A 13,162-nucleotide genomic window follows, 5' to 3' on the forward strand; every position below is an offset into this window, starting at 1 on the left:
TTTGTGCTGACAGTCATGGAACAGTTAAGGTAGGAAACTCTGTTGTTGCTCTAGAGATCTCTTTGTAGTGTGGCCTTGACTTTGGACGTGTTTCGGTGTTCACATGGTGTTCACGCACCTGTTCAACCTACTCAAATGACACAATCTGGCCTGGTCACTGTGTTGGAAGGAGAGAGCAACCACTGCTTATATCAGCATATCAATCATATAAATTAAAACTTGCTTCAAAATCTCACAATTTTTTCAATAACACAGGAAAACAATATGATATAATAGTGATAAGTAGTAGCATAGGATGTAAAGGTTGAGGGAAGAAGAAAGAAAGAATGTACAGAAGTAAATAGATAAGAAAGAATAAAAGAAGAAAAAGACAACAGCTAAAAAAAGAAAGGACTGGTGAAATTTTATATCTGGAAGAGAAGGAGGATGGGGTTTTGAGAGGCATTTGCAGTGTGATGAATGAAGACGAGGACGGCAAGTGTAATGGGAGATTGCAGGAAGCTGTAAGAATGTCTGGAGCAATTAATATTCTGAGAGAAAGCTTGTGTTTGACTCTTTCATACACAAATTTTAGTGAGGGATGACCTGAATGGCCATAATACTTACAAATATACTGTATAAAATAAAGCAATGATTAAGTCTTCTTGTCCATTTCACGTGTATAATGACCTCATTTCAGGTACATAAACAGTTTGACCAGTGTGCTCCCTCCCGCTCAAGTCAAACATGGGAGACCTCATCTCTTAGCACTTGTGGGAGATGATCACCAGTTTTCTCTGTGGTGGTGACTAGGAAGTTGGCTTTGCAGCCAGAGCTTGAGCTGGCACCCGTCTAGCAACTCTTTCCCTTGCCTACTAGTGAGTGAAGGTGGTGGGGTTCAGACTGATGCCAAGCCTGCTCTCATTTTCTGTCAGGCAGCCCTCAGCAGTGCCTCAGCTGTGCTCCAGGAGAGTGTCAGTGTCCATGGTGTTTGCCTCTGGGTGGTGACTGGACACCTTCAGTTGCGTCCCAGTGGCATCTGTCAAGCACCTAGTCTTCCCTTCATCTTTGGAGGGGCTTCCTTGACCTCCATCTCCTTCTCTCGGGGATAATACCTGCAGCTCAGTGGTCTGCTTTTTCTCTGCCTCCCTGGTGACCATGCCTTACAACACCTTGTGACATGCTGCTCCTCTGTGGATTTCTGCATGCACCAGTCTCTGTCTGTACCTCACAAAGAGTCTCTGTCCAGCCTGCAAAGCCAGTGGCATTTCAGGCTGAATGGAGGCCAACATTTTACCTGGAATTCAGTAGCATTTGAGAGACAATAGGAGGGAGCTCACACAGGCAGAGCTTAGAAGATTTTAGTGGGCTGGGTGATGGATTCTGCGCAGGTGTGGGCAGGATACCACACATCACAGAACTCAGCATTGTGTGTGTGCATGCGTGTGTGATTGTTATGTGTTCTTATCAAACTATTTTATTATCTGATAACCTTTTTCTTTGTGAAATCTTGACTTAGACTGTAGCTTTTGGAATACGGTATAGCTACTTCTGCACTACATTTATTCATTTGTTTATGATTTGTATGCAATATATTTTTCCAACCCTTCATTTTATGTTTGTGTCCTTAAATTTAAGGTGAATGAATGTCTATAGTAGTTTTGTTGGACTTTTAAAAATCTCTTTTGTCACCAGTGTTCCCTGATTGATAAATTTAATCCATTTACAGCTGAAATTATTAATCGATGAGGACTTGCTACTTTGCTGTTTTTGGTGGTTTTCTTGTTCCTCTCTTCTCTTGCGGTTTCTTTATGATTTATTTTTGTTTAGTGATATGGGTTGTTTTCATTGTCTTTCGGGTATCCAATACTGATTTTTCTTTGATATATAATATAAAAAACTTTCATTGAAACTCTTGATCACAATAGTCTCTCTTAAGCTGAACAATTTAACTTCAGTGGCATATGAAACTCCTGTGTTTTACTCCCTTCCACACAGTTTATTTATTTATTTGATATCAGAGTATATTTCTCTTGAATTCAGTGTGAATTTCTTGTTATAATTCTTCCTAATACTCTTTTATAGCAATCACAGCAATTTAAAATGTGTTAAATATGTGTAACAGAAGCCACAGATAATTGAATATTGTGATATACAAATATGAACATATGTGCAATCATTTCAGCACATATTAAGGGAGTATTAAATGTTAGACTTTAATTAATTTACTTGGATTAAAGCTGTTATTTAAGTGTGCCTTTTTTTAAATGTGGGCCTTGATCCTAGGTGAATTAACTGTATATATCAATTAGGCTTTAATCACAGCTCATGAATCTAACAGCATGTGAATTCTCTACAGCATTTGGTATGCTTCTCTAGTCAACTCATTATCCAACTATATAGTCCTCATTATTCTTTGAAGGAGGTCCTTGACATCTTTTTGGTCTTTGTATACATTACATAACTTTTTATTTCTCTCATCCATGGCAGAGTCTAATCTCTGCAGTTCCTCCTTCTCTTTCCAGTTGACTTGGCTAGGGAAGCAAAGTCACAAGAGTGGAAGACAGGAAGCACGTGGAGACCAAAGCGTTCCTCCCTATTCTTGGATTTAGGTGTCTATATGGCTAGCAGAGTCTTCTGCAGCAGGCAGACTTTTCTGAGGCTTGGGCACTAGAAGAGTAGCTGTTTCTTTTGGATTGCTTTTGCTCTTGGCCAGTGATAATCCTACTTCCTCCCGCTGTCACTTCAGTTTAAGGGTTGTAGGATTTGTAAGCCTTGGATAATGTTTTGCTTTGTTTCATTTTTATTGCTGTATTATCCCCCTCTCCATTTTGTTTCTTAGTTCTTTCAGTTCAATTTTTTTTCAAATATTTCTTAGTTATATTCCCTATGGTAAATACCTACACCTCTCTCTTTAATTTGACCCTTCTTAACCAAAGATTCAGTCCACAGAATAGTTTAATGAAAATATTTGGCACATATTTGTGAAATGAATTAATGAGAAATAATTGATGACACAATTCCAATTTTTGTTCCTATAATCTTATTCACAGAGACACACGTTCTGAGACTATTTTTGTCTTGGGGAGGGTATCCTTTGTAGCCTTCATTTGCATAGATATAGCCCTCTTCAGTGAACTCTCATCAACAGTACTCAGGTATGAAAAGAAAGTACAAATGTTCTGTCTTGAGAATCCTTGCTGAACATTTTAGAACTGTCTAGAAAATTTGAATGAGTAAAATAAAATTCATTGTAAAATGTCAGTGAATTTTGAGAAATGAGTGGTTCATCCTTGGACAGTCCTTGATATTTTTTTAATGTACTTAATTATTTTGCAGTAAATTTTTTGCAGTAAATTTCTGACTCCTATGTTGCCCCACTGTCAAAACTCATGGTTATAAAAAGATTTCAGGATGAGGACTTTCTACCCTACATCTCCACTCTTAGAACAAAAAGCCATCTGAGACTGTTTCACAGCACCTGTGGTGGCTCAAGAGGGCTTCTGTACAAATTAGGAAAAGTGAAACTTTCTGCAGATATTTTCATCTGCAGAAACAAAATGTTGCACAGTAATGAATATGTAGAAGTATAACAGTGTGAATAATATTCCACAAAACATAGACTGTTTATTGTCTTACATGATTAAAATTTCATGTTCAGGAGTCTCTCCCATTTAGAAACTCAAGCATTACACTTATTTGCCAAGCTTATTATTCATCCCAGTTATCCTCGCCAGTCTATAGAGAATATTAGAATATTTTCTTAATGTGGTACATTTTAAATGTAATGGCAGAATTTCAGACCATGTGGCAAAGTAAACATGAAAAATATCAATTTCACTCATTTATTTGGAAAAGGTATTTTAAAATTTTGGATGTTTAATTATTAATTTATTTTGCTGTAAAATTTTATTCTTTTCAAATAATGTGACACTATTTCAGTTACCCCTGGAAAATTCTTCTATTACCATTACCTAATATTCCATCCTTTTAAAAAATAAAATTCTTCACTATCAGTTGCTATTTCATGCTTCTCCTTCCATCTGAGAAAAAAATTGAAGAAATATCTTTTTATATATCTTAGGGAATTTTATTCTCTCAGAAGAGGAGACATATCATGATTTGCTTTTTAGCATAAGGTTTATTAAAATTTTTAGCATGATATGTGTGTTCAAGCAATAGACAAAATATAGTGGCAAGCATAAAGCTCTGGATTTCCATATGTTGCAGTTCATAACTGTGGCACAGTGCAAAGGATGAAAGATTACTCAGAGTCAATGTCCAATTCAAACCCCAAGAAGGCCCGGAAGGACTGCCCTTAACTGAGACCCCTCACCATGAGAGAGTCTCGTAAGGACAGCCCGAAACTGAAGTTTCTGTGGCTTTTTATTAATTGAACCAGGAACAAGGATCAAAGAAAAAGGGCATCTGGGCAGACACTCATGCAGGGGACAGGAGAAGCACAGGGGAACTTCAGGGTGGTCTGCTACATGACTGAGGACCAATCTAAGTGGTAAGTCAGAGTATGGGGAGGATAAAAGCCAGAGCATTCATTCCTTAAGGAAATGCATTTTGATCCTACTGTGACTTGTGGCCTTGCAGGCTGTCTTTTAATCTCTAAGCATGCATTCCAGGGGGTTTTGAGCTTGTGGCTCCAAAAGCCTCTTACCTCTGCATATCCATCTCATACATGCCTCTGGCCAAGGCCCCCACATGCATGAAAATATTAACTTCTTAAAAGTCACTTTTTTTGTTTTTTTTTCCCCATCAAGTTTATTGGTACATTTTAGGTATACAATACAGTTACATTCATCATTGGGATCTTGTACCTTTACATGATATAAAACAATGAAAGTCACTTTGGTGAATTTGACATGTAAAAGCTGTACGTCTTTAATGTCTACAAGTTGATAAGTTCAGAAATAAGTAAACATCCATCTAAGTATCACTGTCATAAAGCCCATAGACATACCCACCACTCCCAAAGTGTCCTCTTGTCCTTCTGTCACTGCTGTTGTTGTTGTTATTATTATTATGGTGAGAACACTTAACATGAAATAAGCCTTTCTAGTAACTTTTAAGTATATGATACAATATCATTAGTGTAGGCACTGTGATCTATCATGAATCTAGCTTACAATCTTGTCTTACATAATTAAAATTTCAAGGCCTTTAGGCATTACTTCCTCATTATATAACCCTTCTATCTCTATATTGCTTTGTGTGTATTCTGTATGACATTGTGATATTGTCTAGTTGTCTTAATCTTTTTAAGGCTCAATTTATCATTTATTAAATAAAGCCCGTAAAATATGACCACTGGCCATAGTAGAGATCTTGAAAGACAAGGTCTCACTACATAGTCCAGGCTGTCCTCAAACTGATGGCCCTCCTGCCTCAGCATCCCTAGTGCTGAGATTATAGGCATGTGCCACTACTTCCTGGTCATAATATAGATTTTTGTGGATTCATATGAGAACATTCATGTGAAATGTCTATTTTTTATAGTTTTTAAAATAAAGAAATGACATATAATTGGATGAAATAGTTCAGATTGCTGAATTTTATTTGTAAAATTTAATTTCCTGTGATACATCATTCTTCAGAATTCTCAATTTCTACAAGAAAAGTTTTCACCAGTCAAATATTACAGAATTTCTAACATTTCTGAATACTTACACAGAGATTTATAATAAATATTTACATATTATATAGGGTTGCTAGATTTAGTTGATAAAGGGAACAAAAGAAAGAAAAGGAAGTAAAGAAGGGAGGGAGGAGGGACAGAAGGAAAGGACTGAGGAAGAGAGAGAGGAAGCAAGGGGAAGAAAGGAAGAAAAAGGGGAAAATAAAATACTGGAAAGTAGTTAAATTTAAAATTTAGACAAAATATCTTAGTGTCACTGAACAAGTATGTAAATGAATATTGTATGCTGACTGCTTATACTAAAACAATGTTGTTTATCTGAAATTCAAATTTAACTTATCTTGTGTTTTACCAAGTAACTCCAATATTGCAATATATAATCTTTACAGAGGAGAAAACAAACTCACATACAGGTTGAATATTATGTGTAAAACAGAAAACTATAATTTCAAACTCTCTAGAGAGTGGCTGAGAAAACGGGACAGCTCTGTGCACAGTGCAGCAGGCGATGTGCCAGTGTTCAGCATGTGTGCACAGCATTCGCAGCCTCTGCAGCAGGAAAAGACCACATGGGCCCTGGGCACTGAGCAGTACTTCATGTTGAGCTAGAATTGGAAGCAAGGACCCAACTGAAAGATTCAGACTTTTAGGGAATGTTTTCTCCTTTCCAAGGTCAACTGTACACAGCACTTTTCATATTGCTCCAAGAATAGGAGCAGTACTTTCTGCATTAGTTCTCATCACTAGACAATACTTCTTTCATCTTCGTACAGTTCTCTACGGGCTGTTCCCCTAGCCTCCTCAATGTGCCTCTTCCTTCTACCAGAGACCTTTAGTCTTCCATTCCCAACACCATCAAGGGCGTAGAGAACAGGTAAGCTGTCTGTAGCCTTTCTGCGTGAAGTGAGGCTGTGCAGTTAGGAGAGGGTACAGCAGAGCATTGGAGACTGTTGGACATTCTGATTTCACAGTTCTATAGTGTTCTGCTAAGTAGTTTTCCTTACTTCCTTTGTGGAAACATTTTATAATAAATACAGTTGTAACTGACAATTTTGTATTTATTTTATAAATATATAAAATTGATGTATAGCTGAATCAAACAGTTGCTTACATCATTACATTCATGTGCAACATTTTGTGTAATTTTTGAATTAGAATGTACTTTCTCTATATTACATGTATGTGTGAAAAAGTTGAGGGTAAGTGAGGGTAATTTTTTTTTTAAATCAGAGAACCAATTAATGAAAGACCTGGAACAGAAGCCCTAATATTTGAAACCAAGTCTTTTATTCTTTACAGTTTCACTAATGTGTTTAAATGTTACTCATGGAGAACTACATTTTAACTGCTTAATCAAATTCAATTAATTCCAAATATTTGCAACCTCTTTATATGATGGAACTGAAAAAGGAATATCTGGCTATTGGTGACAAGTATTTTATTGTCATCTCCAAATGATCACAGTATTTCCCCAAAAGTTTACTTCTTCCTTGTTCTGTTTAGAACACTGATAAGACAAATACCGTTTTTTTCCAGTCTATATTCTCACTTTTAGTCTTGCAGTTGACTTTAGGAGATTGTTGGAAGCTCGTCTTTGCAAAGCAGCCTTGTTGACCTGTAAAGAGACCCACTTTGTCAGAATTCCCCAAAGCAGCAGCTGTTATCCCCTGTGGCATCTTGGGGAAATTCTGAGATGTTTGCTGAGGGAAGAACTTTTGCTATGCCATGTGATGACAAAATCAGTGCTTCCTGTTCCATATCTTATTTCGCAGAACAGGCATCCTTATTGTGTGGAAATAATACCTTTCTGGTGTGCTAAAGCTAAGAAAGTGAGCACAGAATTAGAAATTTAAAACTCTTGGATTTTAATTCTGAATCTGTGTTTAGGTAACTATATAGGTTGATCATGATGCATAAGTTCATAAGCTTCTTGTGGTCTCCTTTAATTTGGTAACACTAATTCGGGGCTGCTTCTTCATGACTGTTTTGAAAAGTACTAGTGTATGTTTTCGAGATGCGCAAACTGCAGTACAGCTCCAATCATATTTGAATTTTTAAAAGTTTCTTCCAGATCCCTTGTGGCCAGTCATCTATTTATCTTTTGCTTATGCTTTATTTATTTATTTATTTATCCCTGGGACAGGTTTAGGAAGAAGAGCATGAAAAAAAAAAAGAGACCTAAAAACCACTGGCTAAAGAGATCAAATATCTCCCAAAGTAGAAGAGCTAGACATATTTCCACATAATTTCAAATAATGCTTCCTTGTTTTCCCTAATCTAGATACTTAATCTTTGATGGACATTTACTAACATCGCTGTTAAACAGATGAACTTCAAAAATAAATGTCTTAATAAACAAACCATAATATGAATTAAAAACTTGAGACATTGTTAAATAGTAGACAACAAGTTCCTCACAAAAAAAGGAAAACAAATTAGTGCAATAAAATGTTTGTCTTAGAAATAAATGGAACAGGATGTAACTGAAACTGGAGGTTGAAAATGTGTCTAAGAAGATGTTTAATCCCCATTCTATGGCTGTCATTAGATATGTAAATTTTGAGTTGAGAATTCTGATGAGAGTAAGAATAGAAAAGTTATTAAATATGATGAAAATCAGATCTTCATTTAGATGATACAAATCTGATTATGTGCCTTTAAGTAAAGAGATGCTTTTAAAAACATCCTTATATGGACAGTTGGTGTTAATCAGCTTCCAGTCTCTGGTACACTAAATGCCACACACCTACAACTTAAAGAGGGAGAGGTTTATTTGACAATAGTCCAGTGTCACTGAACCTTATTATGGCTGTGTCTAGATGCCCCCAAAGCCTCATGTGGTTATAGGTGGGGATTTTTTTAGACGTTGCTGAATCTAGAGTATGTGACACTGAACTGATTTATTATGCAGTGTGAGGCTCAGGGACCCTAGGATTAAGGGTGTGAGTGTTACCTGCCCTAAGTAGCCCGAATAAGATAGAAAGGGCAGAAAGAAGCTGTTAAGGTTCCTTGTTGTTTCTGTTACCTCGTGGGCACCATGAACTGTTCTCTGCAATACCCCTCTGCCAAGCCACCTTGCTTTGGAGCCAGCTGACTATGGACTGAAACCTCTACCAACAGTGAGCTAAATAAACCTTTCCCCCTTTAACTGAGTGTCCAATATTTTGTTTCACAAACAAGAACAGTAACTAACACAAACTCAGAGCCATGCCGGCATACGAGCCAGGCACTCTACCACGGAGCTACTACCCTAACTCCTCACCTAGTTCTCTTACTTGCTAAAAGGGTGAAATGGTGGAAGAGGTGAGGGAACAGGGAAAGGGGACGTTACTAGAACTTCTGCAGTGAGTCCTAGTCTCCTGAGAGCCATGGCAGCACAAGGCAAATTGACTCATTATACAGAAAGGTAGAAAAATGAGAAGAAGCTGAGCTTCGGATCTGATCAGTGCTGCTCTGGGCAGCAAAGGTGAAAGCCCCCAACTTACTGCACCTTGTATTTAGTACATTGGGAGAAGCAGATGTAACAAATGACTTGCAGAGAGTTTAGTACATCACATCGGGATAAACAAAGTGTAACAAATGACTGGGGGGCAGCGGGAAATCCAAGAACAATGAGGAACTGAGTAGATGAAGATTTGATTCCTCCCAGGATGTCTCCTGCTGGTATAATCTGGTCCTGGAGAATCACAGCATCACCGGATCATTGAGGTCTCGGTTGTGTTTGGAGGCCAAAATGGAATTATGTCTCGGAATGCCATAGCTGGGCTGTAGGCAGGAGAACTCGGCCTAATCAAATGATTTTCCCCCAGAATGATGTAGAATTGGTCCCGACAGAAGATGTGAGGGGATTCAAGTGATTGAAGATGGTATGTATTTCTCTTATTTCCTCAGTATATGGTATTATGTTCATTTTATTATTTTGAACGTGTAGATGTTATGGATCCAAATTCTTATGTTGAAGCTATAACACTCAGAGTTTCAGAATACTGTTATATTGGGAGACAGAGCCCTCAAGGTTGCCATTAAATAAAAAGGAGATTTGGAGGTATTTAGCTCAGATGGAGAGCATGTTTAGCATGGATGAGGCCCTTGGTTTCAGCCCAGGATGACCAAAACAAAATAGAACAGAAAACTAGCTCAAACTGAACTAAACCTAGATCTTTAGCATGTGCCCTCACCCAGTATGATTGGTGTCCCTCTGGGAAGAGATGAGGATTCAGAAAAGATCATCAGAAATCTGCACACACTGAAACAACTATGTCAGGAGGCAAAGGAAAGGCATCAAAATGAGAGGTGTCAGGAGGCAAAGGAAAGGCATCAAAATGAGAGGTGTCAGGAGAAACAGAAACTCACAGCATACTCGGGTTAGACTTCCAGCCTCCAGAATTGTGAGAAAATAAATTTCCATTGTTCTTTTATTCATTAAGTTTATTGGCACATTTTAGGTATACAATATGATCACATTCATCATTGGGACTTCGTCCCTATGCATGACAAATCTTGTTTCTTACTTTTCCCCCACCCTCTGCCCTCCCATCAACTGACCCACCCCTCCCTACTTACAAAAACTCTTTCCATTTTTCCTTTCTTTTCTCATATTTTTCCCCTTGCCTTCTTTCCCCTGACCCTCCTTCCCATTCCCTTTCCTCTTTGGGTCTTTTCTTTCTATTTCACATTATCTATTATACATTTTAGTCCTCATTTATAATTTCAGTTTCTCACACCAAGAAACAAATCACTATTTACACATGTCCTATTTATTTCACTTAAGAGTATGGCCTCAATGTGTATCTATTTAGCTATAAATATCTCTAGTTTATCACTCTTTACAGCTGAACAGTACTTCATTTTATAAACAACAACAACAAAAATCCCATCTTCTTTATCCAGTCTCCAGTTGATGGGCAATTGGGCTATTTCCAAGCTTTAACTATTACAAACTGTGCCACTATAAACATGGGTGCACATATATCACTGTGGTTTGATGGTTTTAAATCTTTTGGGAGGATACCCAGCAGAGGAATAGCTGGGTCAAATGGGAACTCTAATCTTAGTTTTATGAACAATCTTTACACTGATTTCTACAGTGGTTGCACCAGTCTACACTCTCACCAACAGTGGAGCAGGGTTCCTTTTTCCCCATAACCCTGCCAGCATTTTTGATTAGCTGATTTGTTCATAACGGCCATTCTTTCTGGAGTGAGGTGGAATCTCAGCATTGTTTTCATTTGTATCTTGAATGATCAGTGATGTTGAACATTTTTTCATATGTTTATTTACTATTCTATGTCTGAGAAATGTCTGTTCATTTCAGATGCCAATTTTTGGATTGGGTCTTTAAATTTGAGGGAGTCTGATTTTTTTAAGTTCTTTGTATATTCTAGATAGTAGTCCTTTGTCTGAGGAATAGCTCCTAAAATTTTTTCCCCCATTGTGGGTTGTCTCTTTGTGCTGTTGGTGGTTTCTCTTGCTGTGCAGAAGATTTTTTTTTAATAAGAAGAGACCTCAATTGTTGATTCTTTGTGCCAGTTCATGTGCGACTAAGGTTTTGTCCATAAAGTCTTTTCTTATGCCAATGTCTTCAAGAGTTCTACCTAACTCTCTTCCAGCCAGTTCAGCGTTTCTGTTTCACTATTTAGATCTTTGATCCACTCTGATTTTAGTTTAGTGCATGGTAAGAGATATAGGTCTAGTTTTAATCTTTGGCAAGTTGAGACCCAATTTTTCAGTACCGTTTATTAAAGAGGCTATGTTTCCTCCAGCGAGGGTGTTTGGCTCCTTTGTCGAAGATGAGGTGAGTGAGTATGTCTGGAGTTGTTTCTGCATCTTTTAATCTATTCCATTGATCCTTGGGTGTTTCTTTGCTAGTACCATGCTGTTTATATCACAGTAGCTTTGTAGTTGGAGATTGTGATGCTCCCTGCCTTGTCTCTGTTGCCTAGAATTGTTTTCATTATTTTAAGTCTCTTCTGGTTCCAAATGAATTTTTGGATTGTTTTCTCTAGGTCTGTGAAATATGCTATTGGGATTTCAGTTGAGATTGTATTTAATCTATATAGCAGTTTTGGAAATATGGCCATTTTCACTATATTTGTTCTTCCTATCCAGGAGTAAGGGATACTTTTCCATTTTCTGATATCCGTTTCAATCTCTTTTTTCAGAGTGCTGTAGTTTTCAGTGTAGAAGTCTTTTGCTTCTTTAGTTAGATTGATTCCTAGATATTTCATTTTTTGGAATACTATTGTGAAGCAATCTCAGTCTATTGTTCATGTAGAGGAAGGCTATTGATTTTTGTGTGTTGATCTTGTATCCAGCTACTTTACTGAATTTGGTTACTAAGTCAAGAAGACTTTTGGTGGAGTACTTGTTGTCTTCTGTATAGAGTATCATGTCATCTGCAAATAATAATAATTTAGCTTCTTCATTTCCTATCTTTATTCCTTTTATTTCTTTCTTTTGCCTAATTTCTGTGGCTATTGTTTCCAGAACTATATTGAACAAGAGTGGTTAGTGAACCTCCTTGCCTTGTTCCTGATTTAAGCGTGAAGGATTTCAGCTTTTGACCATTTTGTGGTTTTTCATATGTGGCTTTTATTAGCTTAAGATAAAGACCATCAATTCCAATTTCCTGTAGGGTTTTTATCATGAATGGGTGTTGGATTTTGTCAAATGCTTTTTCTGCATCTATTGAGATAATCATGGTTTTTGTCCTTGGCTTTGTTAATAGAGTGTATTACACTTACTGATTTGCATATGTTGAACCATCCCTGCATCCCTGGGATGAATCCCACTTGTTCAGGGTGTATGATCTTGATGATCTTCTGCATTCTGTTTGCCAGTATCTTATTGAGAATTTTTGAGTGTATGTTCATTAGGGAGATTGGCCTATAGTTCTCTTTTTCAGTTTTCTCTGTTTTTGAATTCAAGGTGATACTTGCTTCCAGGAATGAATTGGGAAGTATTGCTTCCTTTTGAATTTAAGAGTTTAAACAGTAGTGGCAATAGTTCTTCTCTAAATGTCTTGTAGAATTCAATAGTGAAGCCATCAGGGCCTGAGCTTTTCTTAGTTGGTAAGTTTTTAATTATGTTTTCTATTTCATTGATTGATATTGGGTTGTTTAGAATTTTTAGGTCTTCTTTTTTCAATTTTGTTAATTCATACTTGTCTAGACTCTGTCCATTTCTTCTGTGTTTTCCATCTTATTGGCATATAGGTTCTTTATTTAGCTATTCATGATTCTTTGTATTTCTGCTGGGTCCATTGTAATTTCACCCTTTTCATTCCTAATTGCATGGTTTTGGGCCTTTTCTTTTCTTTTTTCTGATAAGGTTGGCTAAGGGTTTGTCAATTTTGCATATATATTTGTGATTGTCATCTCTTTCTCTTGGATTGTTTCCTTTTCAAGAATGTAGTGACCTTCTTTGTCTCTGCCAGAGACTCCTGTAGTCAGGTTCCAGTACCCACTGCCCAGTATACAATACAGTCCTGAGAAAAAAATACACTAAGAGACAGAATTAAGAGAGAAAAAGAAGGGT

This window comes from Heterocephalus glaber, unplaced genomic scaffold, assembly GCF_053883595.1.
Source record: "Heterocephalus glaber isolate CG9 unplaced genomic scaffold, H.glaber_assembly_v1.0 deba00000281, whole genome shotgun sequence".
Lineage (NCBI taxonomy): Eukaryota > Metazoa > Chordata > Mammalia > Rodentia > Bathyergidae > Heterocephalus > Heterocephalus glaber.